At 49.5% G+C, this 11,341-nt stretch overlaps 1 pseudogene across 1 annotated transcript in view; it reads left to right on the top strand.

Annotated features, from left to right (window-relative positions):
• The window catches only part of LOC148123385 (UBX domain-containing protein 11-like), a 31,686-nt pseudogene extending 20,805 nt beyond the window's left edge, over positions 1 to 10,881 (top strand). The window contains exons 5-9 of the transcript XR_015738863.1: positions 1,077 to 1,291; positions 1,519 to 1,596; positions 2,507 to 2,621; positions 2,731 to 2,836; positions 10,738 to 10,881. The product of XR_015738863.1 is annotated as a UBX domain-containing protein 11-like (transcript). The remainder of the gene's footprint in view (positions 1 to 1,076; positions 1,292 to 1,518; positions 1,597 to 2,506; positions 2,622 to 2,730; positions 2,837 to 10,737) is intronic.
• Positions 10,882 to 11,341: the final 460 nt, after the last annotated feature.

Genomic DNA, 11,341 nt, shown 5'->3' with positions numbered 1-11,341 from the left:
CACGTGTGCAGGCAGCAGTTTCCAGAGGAGCCAGAGCCTGGCAGGTTCTCAGAGTGAAAAGTCGTCACACCTGTGCAGCAGCTGGCCCAGCATCCTGACAGTCATCTACTCCCCCCCCCTCCTCCTGACAATGCAGCTGGGTCCTAAGTCCTCTAGCTTGCCAGACGGCCTGAGATGAGTCATTTTCCACTTTTCTGATGCTCTTTCCTCATGCATATAGTGGAGATTAAATAGCCCCTGCCTCCCAGCCTTGGGGTTGGTCCAAGGACCATTTGTACAAGGTAGAGCTGGTGACCAGTGATCGGACATGGATAGTTCAGGCTGTTCCAAGTTAGCCCTCATGTGGCCATTTCCTTGGCACCTATAGCCACCCTGGGAGGCCAACGCTACTGGCATCCCCCTTGGGGTTGGCCCAAGGACCATTTGTACAAGGTAGAGCTGGTGACCAGTGATCAGACATGGATAGTTCAGGCTGTTCCAAGTTAGCCCTCATGTGGCCATTTCCTTGGCACCTATAGCCACCCTGGGAGGCCAAAGCTACTGGCATCCCATTCTAGCCCCGAGCATTGTAGTAAGGCCACACAGGAAGAAGTGCAGAGGCTGGGATTTGAATCCTGAAAGCTTTGATCCAGGGCTGGGAGCTTTGCCAGCCCAGTGCCTGGCACAGATCTAGTATCAAACTTGGCTTTTGGTCTTAATGCTGTGTACATCTAAGAAGCTACCGAACTCCCTCTGGTCTCAGTTCCCACTTCTGACAGTGGGAAGAATATAACCCTTACAGGGTAGGATCCTACATGGAAGAAATGGGATGATGGACATTAAGCCCTTGACCCAAAGTAAGTGCCCTGCTAGGTGTGGTGATACTCCCAGCACTTGGGATGTGGAGGCAGGAGGATCAGAAAGCTTTCAAGACTACAGGAACCAGGGCTCAAATAAACAAACAGTTCAAAGTACGTATTCATGTGTCCCCTTAGGAACTGAGGCCTCTTCTCAGTGTAGGAGGGTCCCCCAGAAGACAGAGCTGCCAGGGAGCCACAGACACTTATGGGCATCTACTTTTTTTTTTTTTTGGTCAGGGGATTCTTTAGTACCTCCCGAGGTGGACTTTGACAGACTGATGGCCAGTCTGCAGGACCTGAGTGAGCTGGTGGTAGAGGGAGAGGCCCAGGTGACGCCAGTGCCCGGTGGGGCGCAGCTCCGAACCCTAGAGCCCATCCCACTAAAGCTCTACCGGAATGGCATTATGATGTTTGATGGGCCCTTCCATCCCTTCTACGATCCCTCCACACAGGTAGGATGGGGTTTTGGGGCCCATGCCTGCTCGCCCCCGCTGGGAGACAGTGGAGTCAGCTCACTGCACTAGCTTGCCCTCCACAGAGTACACAGGCCCCACCTCTCCAATCTCAGAGTTTCCAGTATTTCCAGAGTATGATGCTTAGGGTTTGTCAACTAAATAGGTAGCAGGTTTGGCATAGCATGGCATAGCATGGCTACAGAGGCCTGTTCACTCTCTTGCAGTGCTGCCTCGGGGACATACTGGATGGCTTCTTTCCCTCAGAGCTCCAGCGGCTGTATCCTGATGGAGTCCCCTTTAAGGTAACCAGTGGCTCCTCACCCACCCTTTCCCTGTGTGCTTTGAAGAGACTGGGCATAGCTTGCTCAGGGATCAGCTATCCTTAGAGGGAGCCATCCACTCCAGGGACCCAATCAGGATGCCCTGCGGGAAGGGGAGGGAGCAGAGTGTGGAGGCTGTCCAGGCCAGAGCGGCCATGAGGCCCCCCAAGCTGAGCAGCAGACTGTGCCCTCTGCTGGCATCTTGAAGGTACAACATTGGCATGAGACCACTACTCTGCCCTCCCCAGGATTCAGGACACCTTGCCATCCTGAGGTTCTAGAGGAATCTACACTGTACAGGGGGCATAGTTTTCTCTAGAATCTTTGGAAACCACGTGGTTGGGGTGGAAGCGGTTCATGAGTTGCAAACAATGAAAAGAGGCAGGGCTGGCAGGGCTGCAAGGACAGGAGAGGAGCCCATGTGTTGCCAGGGCTGAGTGAGAGGAAGGTTGTCATGGGGACCAGGAGGCAGCAGGTTCCAGAGGCAGGTATCTCCACAGCAAGGGTGTGTGCCATCATGATACAAAGGAGCGTGAGTCATGACTGGGGGTTTTGAGAGTTCTGTGTGGAGACAGCCTTGGAACGGCCTGGACAGGGCAACTGTGGAGACCGCAGTGATAGCGGCTGCCCTGCAGACTAGAGCAGGGCTCTGCCCTGTCCTGACATCATCGCCCGTGTGACCTCCAGTGGGGGGGGGGGGGTCGTCAGTACTGTGGCTTCAGCTAGCATGAGTAAGAGTGGCGCTTGCAGGAACGGAGCCTGAGGCGGTAGCAGCGACATGAACTGTGGTTCTCTTGGGTTATTCTCGAGGCCTTTGGGCAAATGGGTGGGGGTGAGGTTGCAGAGCTGAGGAGCTGGGTTCCCCACTTCTGTGGCCCTTCCTTCCTGCCAGGTAAGCGACCTGCGCAATCAGGTCTTCCCAGAGGATGGGCTGGGCTCGTTCCCAGGTGAGGGTCGCGTGGTGGGCCGGCAGAAAAGGCGCAAGGACAGGGTGGAGGATACTTCAGGTAAGCTGGGCCCAAGGCTGGCTGGGGGGCTGTGCAGAGCAATGCCAGGTGGCCTCTGCCGGCCCTTGCTGTCCCTCCTGGGCCAAGGTCCCCGATGCCCTCTCTGCAGGCTCCAGGATGACTGCTGAGAAATTCCTGAATAGGCTTCCCAAGTGTGTGACATCCGACAGGGAGAGGTGATTGACATCCGGGGCCCCATCAGGGACGCCTTGCAGGTGAGGCCTGCCCTAATTCCCCCAGCTTTCTCCAGGGGACTTTTTTTTTACCAACCTTGGCTCAGCCTACAGTGTCTTTCCTGGAGGCTCAGGCCTATAGGCCCGAGCAAAGGCCAGGATGGCAAGCACACCCTCAGAACTGTATGGTGTCTCCGTGGAGCTGGTGAGGACTCTGTGCTCTACTCCACAGGACAGCTGGGGTGGGGGTGGGGGATGAGCCCAAGGTCCCGGGCATGTCCTTGAGCTTGGCCTAGGAGCTCCTTCTCAATTGTCCCGCAGGCCTTTCAGATGCCACGAGTTCATTATCTTCTGTCATCACCCCGCTCTTCTACCCAGGTCTCCACCCGAGAAAGGGGTGCCAAGGCTGTCTCCGACTCATCTCCTTTGTCCAAGTTGTCTTGTCCAGTCTGGCCACCCCTCAAGTTCCTGGCTGCAGCCCATCTCCCTAGTCTAGGCTGCAGGGTGTCTCACACCCTTTCTTGTGCTGACCTTCCCACCTCCCTCCTGCTCCTGCTAGTCATGGCCCTCTGCAGCCTTGGTTACTGGGACTGCCTGGGGATTCTTGGAGAAAGCCAAGGCCCTTATGCTGACCCTGAGCATCTGTTTTGTACCAGTGCCCTCCCCATTTCTAGCCTTCCCTCCCTTCTCTCCTGTCTCACTTGTTTCCTTGCTTCAAGAGCTGTAAACTGCTGCCAGGCTCCTGACCACATCCCTCTTTCAGGTTCTTGTTGGTCAGGATCTTTGTGCCGTAGGGACTGTGAGGGCTACACTGAGGAAAAAAAGAAACTGTGTTGAAAAGCAAAAAGAAAGAAAAAAAGAATAGAAAGGCCAGGGAGATTGTACTTACTTTGCCTTCTGTAATTATACCTAGGTGGTATCAGGCTAAAATGAGTTTCTGAGTAAGTAAAAGAAGGATGAAGGCACCAAACAGCATCATAAAGTCTGAAAATGGAGGAAAAAAAGAAAAGTCACCTCAGTGTGATAGAGAGGGCTCAGCGCAAGAATATCAGGAAAAAACACAGCACCAGGTCATCTTTCAAGGTTCAAGATTACAACTTTGACTTTATGGTAGGGTTGTGATCAAACTTAAGAACCTATGCAAGTTAGGCAAGTACTCCAATCATGATGATACTCTCAGCAATAGTTAGACTTTTATTTTAAAAAATTGAAATTATTTACTTTAATTTTGTTTATGAGAGTTTTGCCATCTGAGCCCCTGAAACAGGTCGTGGGTCACCAGGTGGTGCTGAGACTCTAACCCGGGTCTCTACAAGAGCAACAAGTGCTCTCAATCACCGAGTCAACTCTCCCAACCCTAGGAAAACTATTTTTTAAAGATTAGTATGCCTAAATATTAAGAACATGGAAACAAAGTACAAATCCAACTCCTTTTCTGTTTGTCCAATCGTCCTTCTGCCACAGAAACTGTCAAATTCTCTACTTCCTACTCCCAGACCTACGGGTAGTGAGATCAGAACAGTTAACACCCAGTTTCTGAGACTTCAGAATGTTCAGGAAGTTCTGGGTATTTCAACTCTACCTTCCTGGTGCTTCCCGCAATACACATCCAAGAAGAAACAAGGTAGATTGAAGTTTGGATAAAGGAAATTTTGAACATCGACCTCGAACACCTGCAAGTTATCAGGAAGTTGTGTAAAAATGCAGAAATAGCTCCTGAATCATTTCCTCTCCACCTCAACTGCCACTGACCCACACCCTGACTATCCCGCAAACACCCAGACACCACCTTAAACCCTTATGTGGCTGTGATGTAGAAGACATTAGGATACTATATGGGTTCACAGATATGTTATGAGAGCTCCCCAGAAAATATTAGCCAACAGAAAAAAGTATAACTGCCATTTTCAATGTGCATGAGTGTTGGGATCTCTGGTATCTTTATGGGACTCAAATGGAAGGAAAAATATGAATCAGAGGCTGTGGTGGCAGTGAGAAGAACTTCCTGATGCTTCTTTTGGGAAACCACAGGCCAAGAAATTTAAAAGGCAATCACAACCCACTCTGGAAACCAAGTGTGCTTCAGCTCAAGGACAGCAAGGCAGGTCCTGTGTTTACCAAACATCAGGAGTCTGTACATTGGTGGGGAACATTCAGTGGTGCCTCCTGTCTCAGGGACAGTGGCCCCATCCACCTCTGGAGACACCTCAGCACACCAGAAAGGTCAATTTCAGTTCACAGAGACAGAGCTGTTCAAAGAGTCACAAACATTAACAGAGCTCAATCTTCTCATCAGAGCTAGGCAGCACCTGGGACAAAAACAACTTTCAGACAGCGCACGCCTTGCCCCTGCCTACTTACAGTTAAGCACAGCATGTGAACTGGAGAACTAAGATGAACACAAACATTCGCTCCAGCAGATCCCCAGATCCAGCCATTTACAGAGGAGGGACTGGTGTGGTGGCAAAGGAAATCGGTAGCTCATCTGACATGGAAGCAGGCATCCCTTTCCTTCTGGATCACACCCAGAAAATAAACTCCATAAGATAGTGTCCTCATCCAAGGGGGGAACAGAACTCCTTTGTCCTCCAAACTGCTACTGGACAAGGCTGCAGGGAAAAGATGCCTCATTCCTCCTGCGCTTCTGCACTGCCTGACCAGGGACCACGGGAACACAGCCTGTGGCTACCCCGGCAGCCTCTCTGCTTTACATCTCTGGCTGCAATGTCACTGTTCCCTGTCTACTACCTTCTGCAGTGTCTATGCTGAGAAGCAGCTAAGCTTCATATGCAACTCCACACCAGTGCAGAGGAGCCCAGCGAAACCCACTGAAAGGCGTGTCCCTGGAACCCAGCACTGAACACCAAGCCCTGTATGAGATGGTTTCTGTCCCTCCCCCACATTTGTTCCTATCCAGGTGATAAGGACAAGCAGAGGAATGAGACAGCCCACAAAGCACAGAGGGGAGGAAAGAGCAGAAGAGGGAAGGGTGAAATGGAAGTAAGAATGAGAGATGAAATCTGGAAGGGCCTGCAGGGTCCTCCCACTAAGTGCCTGAACCCCTTCAAGAGCCCAGTCATTTAAAGCACTGACTCTCTTTTTGACTTCACAGAGGAATGAAACCCAAGAAGCCCAGATCCCACTGCCTTCTCCAGCCCAGTCAGCCAGCTCAGTGGGTCTCAAACATCAGTGTTTGAGGAGCCCTGCCTTCAGCTGGTGCAAGGCAACACCCACAGATCTCAATTTTTACAAACGTGAGCCCCATTCTTGGAGAAGTCCTTCCTATCATTAGTAGGACTCTCTCTCTCTCTCTCTCTCTCTCTCTCTCTCTCTCTCTCTCTCTCTCTCTCGCACACAATTACACACTTGTTGTACCCATATTGCTCCCCACCTCTCCTATCTTAAAACAAAGCAATTAAATGTAGAACGGCAAACTATGTACAACTATTGAGAGACAGCCTGACATCAGGCTCTGACTAGAGCACACCAACTGTGAGGCCTCGGCAAATGATTGTCTTAGTCCCCTTCTCTGTACACTGAGGCTCATCAAATGTCCTTTTGCCACTGAGAAGACCACATGAGAACATGGAGTGTAGCACAGTGTCCAGTAGGCATGTGCTGTGCACAGATCTGTTGACTGATGCAGTATGTGAACTATGAAGCTCATTGCACAGGAGGGCAAATGAACAGAGTGATGAGGGCAAGGAACCTTTGCAGAGCTCAGCATCATCCTTCTAAGGGACTTCCCTTTGTCCTCCTAGCCACACCCCACCTGGATCTGACTCATGGACACTGCGGTCTCAACAGAGCTATCAAATTTACACTGGACTTTATGATTTATAAATAACATTAAAATTTTTATAGTATGTATTTTCATTTTCTCCTCTTCCTTGTTACTTTTTTTCTAGGACATCTGGTTTGTTTGGTTTTTTTTTTTCAACCCTCCTCTCATTCTCTCCCTGCTTCTCCCTGGTAATTTATGTGTGATGTCGGGCTAAGAATATCTGGTAACATTCCTAAAACAAATCACTCTAAATCACTAAAGAAATGGTTGGGAGAGGCACACAGTCACGTGTCTTATGTCTGGGGACAAGCCTGCAATTCCCATAAAACCAGAGACCCTCTGCGCTCACCCTCTTCTCCCTCAGCCTCCTAGAGCATGGGTCTCTCCTGGCTGCCTGGGAGCTCTGTGGCTAGAGAGCCCATGGGTTCCCCATCCAATATAAGCCAAACTCGGTTCACATCTCATTCCCAGCCATCTGAACCCTTGTCCTTGTCTGATCCACCCCTGAGAGTAAAGCAGACAGCTCAGAGCCACCATTAGCCCTTTCCCTGTGACCGTCTCTTCTTTCCTTCTTAGTCACAAAGACCTGCCAATTCCCAAATGGCCCTCACCGTCCCCTCTGCTTCATGGCTTCTGGTCCTCCTGGCTGGGAGCTATCTCTCAGGTGGACTGTCTGTAGAACACAGCTACCATAATGTCCTGAGAAACAGATAAAGAGTTCACTTCCCACTTAAAGCCCCTGATGATTCCCCACTCATAAGAGTCCAAACTCCTCCAAAGCATCAGAACTGGGAGTTGGGATTTCCACAATTTGGCAGGAACCCACCTAAGAGGTCCAGAATAAGACCTGTCCAAAAGTATCATTCCATCCTCCTACAAGGCAGCCCAGTGGCTGCACATGACTGAGGGTGGAGACTCAGGCTCAGGAGGATACACACATCTCACTGAAGAAAAGCAAACATCACTGACAGTCACGCAGTCATGTTCTGAGTCTAGAGTTCATCTTCAGTCTCATCTTAAAGAAGTCACAGCTAAGGCCTGGAGAGGCAAATCTACTCAATTCAAGGTCAGAACTCAGTAGGCCAGGTCCTGACCCCCAGCTCTTGTTTCATCTGCCAACAGCCTGAATGACTCTCCTCTGCAAAAGGTCAGGGTCCCCACAGCTTTCCCTTTGACTGGACACTTCACCCCACCCCCACACCTGCAGAGAGAGCTAGCCCAGAGGAACAGAACAGGAAGAAGTGAGCTTGGGCACTGCTTCAGGACCAGATACAAGGCCTTTTGACGCTGAAAAAAATAGACCATCGTCCCATGGGTGTTATGGTTAATTGTCACTTTAAGAGACAAGCCACGCCCACTCCCAGTGACCCCTCTGCCCTTTCTTGCCATCTTGATTCTCACTGTTCCCTTTGAGTGTGCACACTCGCACCCTCTCTTCCACTCCCTTTTCTGTCTCTCTCTTCTTCTCTTTCTTCCCCCCCTCTAAGTAATAAATATCCAATTATATTCTGTACAATGTGTCTGTCCATGTGCCTTCTACCCGCCGCCTGCTCACACACCTGGGCTTGCTGGGACCAGCCTGCCCGGGACCAGCCACTGCTCGGGACCAGCAGCCGTCTCTGCCTAGGACTGGCTGCTCTATGGGCCCGCTGCCTACTGCCGCCAGAAATCTTGCAGCATTTTCAGCAATTGGTGCCTTGACTCGGATAAGTGCTCCTGCCCGGAACTCCTCTCCCAGGGTCAGGATCCTGAACCAGGGTTTTTTTCCACTCCCACCACCACCACCGGGTTCCTGGCTTCAATCAGTGAGTATCCCCCCCTCCCCCGTTCTGCTATGGTTGCTTCCCTTGGCTGGAATCGTGTTTGGACTGACCGGGGTTAGCAAGCCCGTATTTTAGCACTGTACACTCCCCATGCAGTGCATTCCACTGGAGGCCCAGGGTCCCCCAGTTTCTTCATCTCCTTTTTTCATTTCTTTACTTTTTCTTCCCTCGTCATAATACCACTCAGAGTGGCCCCAGCCTCTCTGGTTTCTGAGTCACCCTGAACGACCAGATCCAGCCAGGCCATAACACCCCACTCACGGCCCGAGAACGCTCTTTGACAAGTCCTGGGTGTTCGCACTGATTTGCACCCATTCCTGTTATAGGCCTTTGGGTGCCACTGTTTCACGAGTTTTCATGATTCTGGCTGTGGGTAGCAACCACACATGTCAGCTCCCTGGCTTTTTTAAAATTTCAGCTGGCATTTTCAATTCCACTCATGGCATGGTGCAGTTTTCTCGGTTCCAGCCTTTTGCCCACCTCTGCGGCTTGTAGTATAGCATGGTGGCTCAGCGGATCATACCTTTAGGTCCCTCTTATTAAGCTTAAAAATCTTTACATCTCAAAAAATTGTGGCTTTTTTCATATAACACATGGCTGCCGCAATTTTGACTGGGTTCAGGTGACTTTGCCACCATCTTGACTGAGAGCCAGGTCACGTGACCAAGCTCTCCCATCTTTACTTAAGTATACCCTGCCTTGTCTCCCGGTTTGCACTAAAATCCTCTTGTTGACTCTGTTACATGTGTTCTGTACAGTGGCATGCCTTTGGTAGGGCCCATCAAAAGCATCCACGTTGCCCAATTCCTGTTCACTCTTTCTGTGTATAATAATTGTTCATTACATCTCATTTCAGACTACAAAATCATAAGTCTCATGTTTTAAACTGGTATGTACTTTTAAGTCTCTTACAAAAATGCCTGATATTTAATACAACCCTCATTTAAAATATATTAAGCTGTTCTCTACTATTGTCAGTTCTGTCATTATATTGCAAGTAGTTTTTTCTTCTGCCTTTTTACGAGTGTAAATCTTACCTGTTAAGAGCCAGTACAGTCAAACTCAGACCTAACCTTCCAGACAGATTCTATACTGCAGTTATACCTAATAAACAACCCTCAACTGCTCAGAGATCTGGGGAATGTGATATTTAAATATTCAATTATTAGAAACTTTTCACAACAAAAACATACAGGTTGGCTCCTAGCAGCAGCTCTCTATTTCCTTCACAGAAGAAAGAAGACAAACGGTCACAGAACGTTCATCTGCAGTTCACTTCAACTGCCAAGCGCTGGCCATTGGACAAAACTGCCTTTCATCTAAACTAAAGATCTCCTGACGTGGACAGAATCGCTGGAATCGACAGCCTAGCTCCTCAGGTCAAGGCAGGGCTGTCTTCCTATAGATTTCTTAGCCCACAGGATCTCTTGGGGCCTGACAAGCCCTGTGCTAAACAGCAAAAGGCAAATGCAACCTTCAGAGATCATGGGGGACCCAAAAAGAGTAGCTCTGGGTGCCAACCAAATAAGTTCTCTGTCATTTTTTAAATCAATAACTCAAGTAAAATCTTATCCTTCTCAAAGATCTCTGATACATTTTGATAGCTGAGAGGTTTTGCCAGGTACCTCATCAAACAAATTTCAGATCAAATTTCTCTCTTATGCTGCCTTCCATAGTCTTAAAAAATACTTTTCATTGTACAAAATATGTCACAGTACAAAATATGCCACAGTCATTATGTGTCTAAAACTTCTGTTTTCACAAACCCAAGGAATTCTTGTGAGTTTCAGGGAGCCGAATTAAAGGATCTACCTTAAACAGGTCAGATACATCCCCCTCAATTCCCTGGTCTTAATTTTTTTTTCCTTAATTTAACTTTGTTCTTTGTTCTGCCAATACCTTAAACAGGTATAAGAGACTCCAAACATTTCCATGCCACAAACACTGGACAGGAACAGAGAGACCAGCTATGCCAGGATGTGGCCAACACCCAGCCTTCTCAGATCCCCCCTTCAAAGACAATGCCCACAAATAAGCCGGAAGCAGTCTTGAGAATCAGCTGCCTCAATTCCATCAACCTGTGGTATCTAATTTCCCAATTTTTATTATAAAAAAGAGCTGGGAATGTTATGGTTAATTATCACTTTAAGAGACAAGCCACGCCCACTCCCAGTGACCCTGGCCCTTCTCTCGCCATCTTGATTCTCACTGTTCCTTTTGGCGCACACATTCGCACCCTCTCTTGTGCTCCCTTTTCTGTCACTCTCCTCTTCTCTTTCTCCCCCCCCCCAAGTAATAGATATCCAATTCTATTCTGTACAATGTGTCTGTCCAAGTGCCTTCTACCCGCCACGTGCTCACACTCCCGGGCTCGCCTGGAACCAGCCTGCCTGGGAGCAGCAAATGTTCGGGACCAGCTGCTCTATGGGCCCGCTGCCTACTGCCGCCAGGGATCTTGCAGCATTTTTAACAATGGGTAAGACCAAACCATAGCAGGAGCTAGAAAACCAGTTTCTTCGTGCCCAGAGCCATGAACTGTAAGAGCAGAGGTTGGAGAAGGGGAGAAAAGGCTGGGTCCTTTAAGAATAGAGCAATCACAACAGGCTCTACTCACCTGCCCCACACCTACCCCATACCCTGGTTTTGCTGGATTTGGGTTTATTTTCCCTCACAGTTCCCCACATGGCTTTGTGAGTCTCTCAGGATCTCGGAAAACTGGGAAAGGTGTGGCTTCCTGGAGGACAGAGGAGTCAATGAAGCATCAAGGAACTGGACAGCTCCATCAGCAGGCTTTTAGAGAGGTTGTTTTATCACTGCCTTACTTGCCAGGGAAAGGCAACAACAACAACAGCCCTGAGCTGCAAACCTCAGCAAACTGGGAGGAGCCTGTCTGGAGACTGGGTGCCTGCCTACCTCAGCAATGCAGGAGACAGTCTGGGG

Source organism: Myodes glareolus, chromosome 1, assembly GCF_982192425.1.
Source record: "Myodes glareolus chromosome 1, mMyoGla1.1, whole genome shotgun sequence".
Lineage (NCBI taxonomy): Eukaryota > Metazoa > Chordata > Mammalia > Rodentia > Cricetidae > Myodes > Myodes glareolus.
Note: the sequence above shows the minus strand (reverse complement) of the source record. Positions and strands in the feature narration are given on the sequence as shown.